This window comes from Sphaeramia orbicularis, chromosome 7 (assembly GCF_902148855.1).
Source record: "Sphaeramia orbicularis chromosome 7, fSphaOr1.1, whole genome shotgun sequence".
NCBI classification, from domain to species: Eukaryota; Metazoa; Chordata; class Actinopteri; order Kurtiformes; family Apogonidae; genus Sphaeramia; species Sphaeramia orbicularis.
Window position 1 is genome coordinate 31,801,340 of NC_043963.1, and position 11,489 is coordinate 31,812,828.

Consider the following 11,489-nt stretch of genomic DNA (forward strand, 5'->3'; position numbering starts at 1 on the left):
GGTGAAGGTCACATACTTTCAATAGGCTTCCATGCCAAGATGCGTCCACAGTATTAATTTGGTGTAGATAACTCATTGTGCTCTTCAGATAATGTGACTGTCATTGAATGGACAGACAGAGGGATGGACGTATGGACAAACAACAAAACGATTACAATATCCCTTGGCCAAGGGGTAAAAACGACAAGGAAAACAGTGGTTAAAAAAACAAGTGCAAACCATCAATTTTTATAGCGGGTCGGTCTCACTCACTGCTCTGTGTTTTGCCCCATATTCCACAGAGGGTGCACTGAGCATGCTCAGATGTATATGGACAGCACAATGTCTATTCTATCAGCAACGTTTGACATCTTTCTTACTGAGCAAACAGTTGAATTTTATGAATTTTATGAATATTCTATGAAGGGTTAAAGGGTTAAACTACCATCCACCCCAACGCCCTGAGATACGATTAAAGAAGTCATGGATCTCTCTCCACCAGTGGTGGTTGCTTGTCTTTCAGAGAGGGGAAGCTCATTGTCGGCTTACAAAAAAAAAAAAAAGGTCAAGTAATTTAAACATAAATTCGGCCATCTGTTCCTTTTTAAGAAAATGGTCAGTGACCTTATCGTACCAACTAAACAAGAAAACGCTGAAGTTATGTTAAACTGAAACAAGGAAGTACAATGAGTGTGTTTTATTTACAGTGTAAGAAATGAACAAGTAATTTCGTAGTGGTTTCTCTCTTGATTTCACAGCAGAATGCACGAAGGTATAAAACTGAACTCTGTCAGTGAAGGAGTAGATCTCAAAATAGCTGTCAATCAAACGGGATTCAGCCTTTCGACTGATCCTCCAATCAGCACGTGGAAGCCTGGCGTCCAGCTCGGCCGAGCTCCGCCCACAGCTCCATTCACCCCCAGAGACCCCCAGCGTCCAGGTGTGGGACAACATCGTGGCATTTATCCATTTACCGTCCAGTTTTGAGGCAATGAAAAAAACTGTTCCACTCAGTCCCACTGAAGCCCATAGACGCCCGGCGTCTACAGACAAATGCATTGACCATAGATCGTATGAGAAAACAGCACAACGGGAATGTATGAGAAGTGAACAACATCGAGTCCGTTTATTTGTGATAAAGCTGATTCTGAATGAACTCGTCTGTGAGATGAACGTGTTCTAACACATTTGTAGTCAATGAAATGTCAACACAACCGTAACATATTTAACTATTTTTTTATGTTTTTTATTGTTTTATTGTGATTGATTTTATATCTGTACAGCACTTTGACTGAAAGCGCTTTACAAATAAATTATTATTATTTAATTTTCGTAATTTTAGGGGAAGCCGCGCTTCCCTTGCAGTCTATGAGAAATCGCCTCTGCTCTCCACCGACGTGTGTTCCAGTGTGTGTAACAAAAATGCAATTCCATTTCCTTTGCAGTTGCATACAAACCCAGCTACTGTGAGACAGGGTTGGTTTGCTGTGCTCTGTGAGTCAGCCTCTTGTCCAGATAGTCACAGTGACAACACCATCTCCTCCTCACTTCTTGTTCGTTTCCAACCAATCTCCTTCCTCCTCCTACCCTCCATCTCTGTCACCCTTTTATCTCCTGCTTTCTCTGTCTCCAACTCTTCCCCTGTCACTCCTCGTCTCTCTTCCCGTCGACACATCTGTCCGTCGCTGACTCCATTTCTGTGAATCGCTGACTTTTATCCCTTCTGCTGACTGTACGCATTGATCTTCATCTCCCCAGTTCTCGGTTTCCTCTCATTTTCCAGCATATTCCTCAAATTCTATTTCCTCTCTGCTGTACCCCTGCGCTTCATTGGCCTCATCATTTCTCATCACTTCATGTTATCAGCACGTGGCTCCATCCGGTTACTCCTAAACTCTCGCTCATAAACATTCACACATGTGCACACAAAGACACACTCTTGCTTTTGTTTTCACACACTTATCCTTTAACACTTCAAGACTTTCCACAGTGTTGTGTCCTCAGAGGGGAGAGATTACATATAGCACGTATGCCTTCCCTTGGCACTTACATAATAAATATCTTATATAACCATTTATAAAACATTTTTCCATCTCTATCCATAATCAGTTTAGTGCTCACATGACCAATCACCTACTTTGCCCATGAGAAATAGGCCTCCTGCAAAATGGTACAGGAGAATAATATGGATTGTAAATGCTCAGTAATTTCCCCGATAAAACTTTCTGAAAGGCTTTGCAAGTATGTTTCACATGACACAAAGATCACATTCTTTTCACCAAAAGCACAGGAAGATTGGACCCATTCAATTCAGTTCAATCCAATTCAGTTCAATTAATTTAATTCATTTCAACCAGATTCCACTGTTACATTTAAACAGATATAACCAGTGCCATGCATATAGGACTTGTACTCATTGCAGCTAATTTGCAGAACGTGTCCCTGGTTAGGCTTTGAAAAAAACATCACTACAGGGTTTATCAGAAAAAAAGTAGACTCTCAGAAAAAAACAACATAAAACCAAAACGTGAAGACATTTTGAAAATCTGGTCCTATGTGTTTATTGACCATGTAATTCTCCCTTGATTGACACCAGTGTCCTGGGTTAGTTTTCATGCTTCAGTGAACAATGCTAATTTGAATTGTGCAAAATAAAAGTCCTTTGCGCATGGAAGTGTAAGGGTTAATATGAGATCTGTCCCCATGGATGACAAGTTCCACTGGTCTTTTACTTGCATACATAAAACAGGAAAAAAATAATTCTATGCTAACCCTCTACCATTGATTCAAAGATTTCACACATTGGTGAGAAACTGAAAATTAACAGCAAAATTAGCTCAGTGAGTCAAGATTTGGATTTTACATTTCAGGATTTTAATTGAAGGCACACGCTTCGTAAGTCGAAGGATTCCAGCACGTTTAGTCTTCCACATGCCACTTGCCATGGAAGTTTGTGCCCTCCTCAACATATCTGCGACGACATTCCTAATTATGTCCCTGTCCTGCCTCAGGGGTTCCACTTCAGCTGTGATGATGCAATGAATTACATATGTTGACTGAAATGTTTAAAATTTCAAATGGTCAGCTCCAACCAAGCTTAAAAAATCCTCACTAACAGCATTAATCCCTTGCATTTGGCATGACAGACTCAAACCTGTTGTTAATGTGAAATTTTTGTACTGATGGTAGGGGTAACATGGAATTATTTTTTTTCCTGTTCTATGTATGCTAGTTAAAGACCAGTGGAACTTGTCATCCATGGGGACAGATCTCATATTAACCCTTACACTTCCATGCGCAAAAGACTTTTATTCTGCACAATTCAAATTAGTGTTGTTCACTTGTAACGACGGGTCGCTGTTACGTCCGTTATTGATTATAGTTGTATATTGAATGTCTCTGGACGTAAATGTTAACTCACGTAGCACAGAAAATATACACACGGTATGTTTAAACAGATCTTTATTGAATATTGTTTGCATGGTAATGCTGTGGTGGAGCGGGTCCAGTGAGGGGATGGTGAGCTGTGTGCGCTCCGGTCCTCTTTTGCTGTGATTGCGTAAATCACAATAAAAATATTTGTTGTTAAAGGTATAGCAGTGGTGATTTTTAGAATATTGTGGGGAATGGGTGTAGACACTAACTTACCATATGTGGGCTTCCGTTTCCGGCAGAATGTCTGGCTAAAAGAACCCCCAGGGGGCTTGGGCACTATTTAAAAGGTTCCGGGAGGGTAGCACACATGGGAGGTTGAAGGAGGGGTGTTTGGTGTGGGGTTAAATGTAAATATGTATATATGTGTTTGTATAGTGTTGTCTGGGTATTTGGTTTTGTATTAATATTTGTAAATAGTGTGTTTTCTGAGTTTGTGGTGTTTTTTTAAAGGTAAAAAGAACTGTATAGTTAGTGTGTATATTGTGTCTCCCCTGTGATAAATGATGTAGCTTAGCCACGTGCACAATGCCCTTCTGTATATATTTGGGTCATTTAGTGTTTGTAGGTGGTTGGTGAAGGTCGTGTTTTTGAAGTCTCCTGCAAAAATAAATAAAAAGAAGTATTTTTTGCTACAGCACCTGGGTCCAAGCTCCTTTTTAAACGCGCCTTGACCACTCGAGCTATTACATCACTGAAGCATGAAAACTGACCCAGGACACTGGTGTCAATCAAGGGAGAATTACATGGTCAATAAACACATATGAAAACAGGTGATGACACACACATCCAGTCACTAAAAAGTGTGCAGGATCCCAGAGAAACAGTGGATGAAAGAATCAGATAAGGTCCGCACAACCTGTGAGATCCTTAAAAATAAATAAATAAATAAAAAATTATTCACCCCAAGTAGTAATGTTTCAGGCCACAGCCCTGCTTCAGACAACAAACATCCTGCCCCCACAACAGCGGGAGACATAGAGGAATTAGTAAAGTGTGTTTGTACAATCGTATGGTGTGACGCCCCCCCCAACCCATGTTGCCACTTCTGTCACCAGCATGTGCCCCCTTTACATTCCTGATTGCCACTTCATATATGACTATCTGGATCTGGGCACAACATCATCTGTTATTATTATTTGTGCATACAGTATATGTTATTACCTCCGCCAAGGAGGTTATGTTTTTGCCGGCGTTGGTTTGTCTGTCTGTCCGTGTGCAAGATAACTCAGAAAGTTATGGATGGATTTGGGTGACAATTTCAGGAAATGTTGATACTGGCACAAGGAACAAATGATTAAATTTTGGTGGTGATTGGGGGGGCACCGATCTGCCTTGGCGGAGGTCTGTGCTCTCCAAGTGCTTTACTAGTATTTTCTATGCAGAGATGGAAGTAATGCCAACAAACTTGTTTGTACTCTTTTATTCCCTCACCCAGTGAGAATTGATAAGAGAATTGATAAGGAATCAGATCGATTAGCAAAATCGATAATGGAATTGGAATCAGTAAATTCTTAGCAATTCCCATCCCTACTCAAGATCATTGCAATGAGTAGTAAGAAGGATGTCAATATATATGTCAATGTAGCTGTTTTTAATATCATATAACTGTATGTCTGTATATTCTCATCACAGTCAGAACCAGTGGGATGTTGAGTCAGACCAATGTTTTAAGTCTTAAATTAATACACTCGAGGTCTTCCGATGGAAAATATCTGAAACCCCCTGCAGTTTAATAAAGAAAACATCTTGCCTTTTTACTCAGGCTGCAGCAGTGTCTTAAAAACTGGCAGAGTGGTGTGGTGTGAAAATAAATTAACAGTGATGAGCTGATCACACAGCCTATCAACCACTAAAGGAGATTTATGTGTCAGCAAGAACACGGGAGTGAAAATGAATATGCAGCCTGTGTGCTGATTTTGCTTTTAATGTGGTAATGTTTGTTTAAGTGTGTGTTTCTGTCTTTACAGAACAGCTTAAATTATGTATTTATATGAGTTGGTCTTATGTAGCTTTGGGAGACTTCTTTTGTTTATATAAAAAAAAAATCAGTAAACAAGGTCTTGAGAAAAGGATGGAGAAATAAAACACAAACATCCATCCATCCATTTTCTTCCACTTATCTGGGGCCAGGTCGTGGAGGCAACAGTCTAAGCAGGGATGCCCAGACTTCCCTCTGCCCATGCACCTCCTCTAGCTCCTCTGGGGGGGATCCCGAGGTGTTTCCAGGACATCCGAGAAACATAGTCTCTCCAGCGTGTCTTAGGTCTTCCCTGGGGCCTCCTCCCAGTGGGACATGCCCAGAACACCTCCCCAGGGAGGCATCCAGGAGGCATCCAAAACAGATGCCCGTGTCACCTCACCTGGGGCCTCATGTACAAAGGTTGCGAATGCACAAAAACGTACATACATATGTACGCCCTTTTCCATGCTCACGTTCAGATGTACAAAGAGGGACATGACCGTGGAAACGTGCAGTCCTCCACGCCAACTTCATGGCTGGCGTACGCACATTTCTAGTGTTTTAGAACCATTGGCGACACTTAGAGGTGACACTGAGAAACTGTTAATAAGGTGACAAAGGTCATTCCTCCGATTGATGTGCACATCAGAGATACACAGATGAACAATTAACACACTGGCATGTCATCCTACTGCCAGAGCAGCACAGCCCCCCACCAGAACCAGACCCTGGATGCATCAATGTCTATCCTGCCAGCCGAATAGGATGTGATTTCAACCACATGAAGAGACAAGGACACAGAATTCACTTGTTGATAAATGTATTTAATGTAATATTAATGTCTGTGAGAACATTTATTAATCGTTCCAGGCGCTCATTGAGGCCGCCAATTGCCCTCATGATGTTCTCTTGTGACTCGGGTGAGCACAGGTGAGGACACGGCCAAGGACGGGCATCAGCAGCTGGCTGTTGGACCAGAAAAATCCCACGGTCTGTGACAGGCTGAGACTGTGTCTCACTGTCTTCTGTCTCATTGTCTTTTGGGAAATAATAAATGGAGTGATTAAACACAAGTTGAAGTCTTTGATTTCCTCTTTGATATCCTGGCTTGACTACGCATGGACCTTTATCTTGTTTGACTGTGATCAGACTATTGTATGACCCGCAGAATGAACTAATGTGTGAGTTACACAAATACAAAATATATTTTTACCTTGGGGATCATTGGAGTTGCCCCTGTGAGACCAGTGTCACCCACAATAGCGTTGACTCTCTGCTCAAATGGGCTGAGTTTGTCCTCTTTTCTCCTTCCATCTGTTTTGGCCTGCGCTTCGCATCCACCTTGACATCATTTGATCATGCAGAGAGGGGAATCCCAGACGGAATCCCACCTGCAGACCCTGTTTATGCTGATTTGCATATCTAAATATGGGCGTGGAGAGGGAGGAGTCTGGTACTCCAACATATGCGGTCAATTCCACACTGATTGGAATGTACAAAGGAAGTGTGCTTGGATTCGGGTGTACGCACAGTTTTGTTCATCTGGATTTTTTCGTGCGTACGGACTTTTCTGAATTTGGGCGTACGCCAGGTTTCAGTATGAAATCCACATAAGTCTTTGTACATGAGGCCCCAGGCCCCTCTCAATGTACGGGAGCAGCGGCTCTACTCCGAGATCCTCCCTGGTGACGGAGCTCCTGACCCTAAAAACACAAACAGATTGGAGATATAAGTATTTAGTGCACTGACCTGTGGGGAACCACAGGTTCTAGATGTGGTAGTTTTTATGTAATAAACATACCTCTGATACAGTTCACTCCTTTACTTTCTTTACTTTCTTGGTAAATTCCACTGGCATTTTCAGTTGAATAACCTCTCAGCTGGCATGTCTGTTTCTGTACCATGGCAGCATGACCCTATTGTTTATCTGTTACTAGGTAACCCACTTCAGTTCTTTGATTCTATGATTCTGGGCGTACCAACGTGATTGTAAGGCTATTGTATTCCAAAATTTCTAATATCTCCCAAAATATTGGTCCTATCAACTTGCCGTTTTTACTAGTCTCTTCCTTGACCAAAAATACATAAGTATGCAAAACTGCAGCCGTCAGCTCTCTCTGGATTTTGTGCGATGCCTGAAACACACACACAGAGTCCACTTCCCTATTATAATATGAAAGGTAAGAGATAATAATAATAATGATGATGATAATAATAATAATAATAATAATAATAATAATAATAATAATAATAATGTAAGATATAAATATTGTTTGCTAAAGACTTTAAGGATTGAATGAGTTTGTGTCAATGATTTTTTTCTAAATCAAGCAATGAATCAAACAATGGATATTTTCAGGTTCTGTTCCTGAAAACATTTACAGTTTATTCTATGATTTTAAATCTTTATAACCTCATAACAGTAATTCTTCTCAAGGATCTGTGGTGAATTTCCTGCTCTACCCTGAGTAAAGAGAAACATCCAAAGGCAGGCACACTCCAAAACATTTCTACATCAACAGTAGCTACAATACCACAGATCAATATTTCTCTCGATGCTGAATGCAGTCCAACAGTTCATTTCACTCTGACACAAGGCAGGGAAGCTACAAGCTGACCTTGGCAAGATGAGAAAAAATGTAACATGGGTTAGAGTGGGTAGGATAAAGGAATGACAGAAAGGTTTTACTGAGGACAACATAAACTGTGTTTTTGTCTAATCATGATAATTTCCTCACTCACCTACATAAAAATAGCTCTATGACATTAGAGAAAATGTCATATTTCATGACTATTTCCACATAGTAGTCCAGCTTTTGACATTGGACTGCTGCTCTTTAAATGGCGTCATTGTGATCCAGCCGAAGGGATAGGATTTTGTGTGATATTTTCTTGATGTGTTTGATCTAATTTACCTGATTTTAATGCATTCTGTCCATCACCTTCATACACACGGCCTCCCAGTGCATAGAGTTTACCACAGCAGTGCACAAGTCTACAGCCAATCCTCACTCTCAGCAGAGGTGCACGTGGAAGCCATCTGTTGCCCGCATGTTCGTACTGCCAGAAGTCCCTCTCTGCTCGATGGTCTATGGAAACCTCACTGTTGCTTGGTCTGTAACCTCCAGCGATGTAGATGTCATTTTCTGAGGACACTAGGATACCAACCTCTCTGAGATTGTTTGGTGGTTTGCAGAGCTTGAACACCCTCCCTTTAGCTGTGTCCAGGCAAGGCACTGTCTGCTTCTTCCCTGAGTGTTTGTGAGCGGCGTCAAAGCAGATGACCATCTCAGAAGCGGTCATTCCCAGGTGCTGTGGGCAACCACTGGTGCCAGTAAGGCAGGCTTTTGCCTCAGCAGGGTCCTTAGAAAGGGACAGGGCACAAGCAAAAGGGGCAGGTATCCGACTGCGAAAGGCCTCATCGAGCAACAGCAGACGGATGCATTTGGAAGACTTCCGCTAAGTGGGTTTCACAGCTAGACAGATCGTGTTCCAGCCAGCGGACAATGCTTTCATAGTACTTACTCATACTTCATAGTACTTACTCACTCAGTACATACTCTTCTTTCTCCATGTTCAGGTCAACATTGTTCAAAATGCTGACCAGTTGCTCCTTAGTCATCTGGAGGAACTCCTGTTCTTGTGACACACATAAGAACTTCTTGTGGATGTAGTCCTGTGAGCGTTCCCTCAGCTCCTGGTGTCCATAGGCATCAGCAAATAATATACCAAAACAGTTCTGAGGGTCAAGCCTGCTGATCATGAACTGGGCATACTGATCCTGCAGGGCAGGGATCTGGAAAATGCTGGCTGCAGTGAACAGGGCCTGCACATTGGATGTCAGAATCTGAGACTAGTAGAACCCAAGTGTGTGTGGTGAACAACAACAGACAGACTCGGATGAGTGTGAATGCAATTTAAACATTTATTTGTCCATAAAACATACTGAAGAAAAGCAAAACTCTGACAAAGGAGAACCAAAGGCGTCACCGAACTGGGAGATAGACACGAACCAAACCAAGGGAACCGGACCTGAAACACAGCAGAATGTGGTGTTCAAAAACACACACAGGGAAAGAAATGCAAGATGGAAACTGAGGGTTGATACATACGATGGTCTGAACTCAGACACAGGCTAAATTAACCAAAGACTCAAGCACCAGGAAACCACAATACAAAGTACACTAAAATGAAAGAGAAGCCACCTTACCAGCATGGGAGCGAAGACATTCTGGCACACAGCACAGGAACTGCAGTGGTTGATTGCAGATCAGCTCCTGGTGTGTGCCATTAACTGGTCAATCACAGATGGGGAGGAGAGGGAACAGAAGACACAACCAAACCAAACTAAAAAGTGGATCATGACACTGGACTCAGAAAGTGTGACCCTGGAAGTGTAGGCATAGTCTAGTATGAGGTGCATGGATTCAGAATCTACACCAACAATTTGGACTTCACGCTGGCTGCTTTCTGTAAGGCCACTGATGAACATGGACCTGAAGTATGGGCTGATTGCTGCAAGAACATTTCGATGGCATGAAAACGTCTTACCATGGTCCACTTCTACAACGATATCTGTGAGCTGTGCTTCATCATACAAGGCTTTGAGTTGCTGAAGGATGTTACAGGCATGGACAGCATCTACTCCGTTGTAGTTGGTGCTCGGAGGTGTCCCATTTTGTACTTGTAACAGCTTCCAAACCTCTCCACTGGCTACCATTCTCTCCAGTCTGTCTTACACCAGCTCGAGCTCCTCGCTCCGCCTCTTTCGCTCCACCTGGCTGCACCTAACAGACGGCACACAAAAAGGGCCAGCACAGGACACACCAGTGCACCCAAACCCCCAGGCCAAAGGCCGCTCTGGTAGGAATGCGTGATCAAGTTTTCTAATACTTACAGACAGGGAGAGCACCCTGCTTTCCCACTGCTTCATTTGGCCCCACAGAGTCCTCCACACAGTGCGCTCCGGTCTGCGTTCCCGTCCATCCATGTAGCAGCAGTCCACTCGTGAAGCAGGGTCTAATTGCCCGGCTGCTGTGTGTCAATCTCACCGTGGTGCTGGTGGCCTCTCCCTACTGTCTAGCTGGTCGTGTGTGTGCCGATATTCTCCTTTCATGTGCCTTGCTTCTTCCCGCGTCTCCTCGTACCGAGTCACTTTTATTGTTCCCGTGCCCCGCCAGACACAGGTGTGTTGATTGCAGATTTCCGCAGACTGGGCAAGACAGTCATGTGTTCGGGGTGTTTCCATGGCAACTAGCTAGGGAGGTGTAGCAACTCAAATACATACACAATGGAAAAACAGAAGCAAACCAAAACATGCAAAAAGTAAATTAAATCAAACATATCAAGAAAATATCACACAAAATGCCATCCCTTTGGCTGGATCACACCCCCCCACACCTTGTAGTTGTCAGTCCCTGCAACTCTACGCTAAAGTTAGTCTCTATAATGTGTCAGAGGTTGTCTGAAGTTTACATGCACAGAACGATGGGGCACGATTTCAGAGTCTATTAACTACGGCTCCGGTGCGGCCGGTAAGAACCCGTAGAACACAGGCAGTTCAGTTCTCTGGGTCTGAGGAGACAGTTCCCCAAGAGGTGGCTCAGGTCCAGTAGGGGGTGCCATGCACACTTTTAGAGCATTCCTATGTACAGTCTGTTCTCGGCCACCCTTCTCAGGGCGCACCCCATACACAACCCCAGTGTCTCCCACAGAGTCCAAAATTACATGAGGTTCAGGGTCCCACCATGTACTTAGCTTTCCCCTCCCCTCTCTACGTCTATTACGCAGCCAAACATGTTCCCCAGGTACCAGAGGTGAGGCTTTGGCTTTCTTATCAAATTGTTGTTTGTGTTGGGAGGCCGCATCAGCTGCTTTCCACCAAGCAATATTATAAGCGAAAGAAAGTTTCTCATGGTGGTCTTTCACCACCCGGTCACATCAAACTGGGGCTGCTGGGAATTTAAACCTAGGCCTACATCTACTGGAAGTCGCACATGTCTGCCAAACATCAGAAATGAAGGGGTGAGGAGCCCTATTGGGCATGTATGTGTCTCTCCTGTGCCTGTCTGTCTGCTGTTTGCCTTTGGCTGTGCTCCGTGTTGTCACCTGTGTG

The 11,489-nt window shown here is 43.3% G+C and overlaps 1 pseudogene; it reads right to left on the reverse strand.

Annotated features, from left to right (window-relative positions):
- Nucleotides 1-7,039: 7,039 nt before the first annotated feature.
- LOC115422458 (kelch repeat and BTB domain-containing protein 8-like) lies at nt 7,040-10,094 on the reverse strand (annotated as a pseudogene).
- Between the last annotated feature and the right edge of the window lie 1,395 nt (nt 10,095-11,489).